The 207-nt window shown below is 30.0% G+C and overlaps 1 protein-coding gene across 1 annotated transcript in view; it reads right to left on the minus strand.

Annotated features, from left to right (window-relative positions):
• Nucleotides 1-207, minus strand: part of LOC119588724 (small conductance calcium-activated potassium channel protein-like) — a gene marked incomplete at both ends in the record, with an annotated part of 34,281 nt that overhangs the window by 18,997 nt on the left and 15,077 nt on the right.

The raw sequence follows: 207 nt of genomic DNA on the forward strand, positions 1-207 counted from the left end.
ATTTACATTAATCTGTTAAGTAATATGTGTCGGGGCGCTTGGGTGTTGCAATTTTGAGATTATACAAATACAATGCTTCTTTTCTAAATAATCTTAATCATGTAATGCACTCAGGTAAAACAGCAACACATTCTTTAGCATTAATAGTGATACAAATTACTGATATCATGAAAAAAGAGTTCTCAAACAATTTACAACTGTATCTCA

This window comes from Penaeus monodon, chromosome 24 (genome assembly GCF_015228065.2).
Source record: "Penaeus monodon isolate SGIC_2016 chromosome 24, NSTDA_Pmon_1, whole genome shotgun sequence".
NCBI lineage: Eukaryota > Metazoa > Arthropoda > Malacostraca > Decapoda > Penaeidae > Penaeus > Penaeus monodon.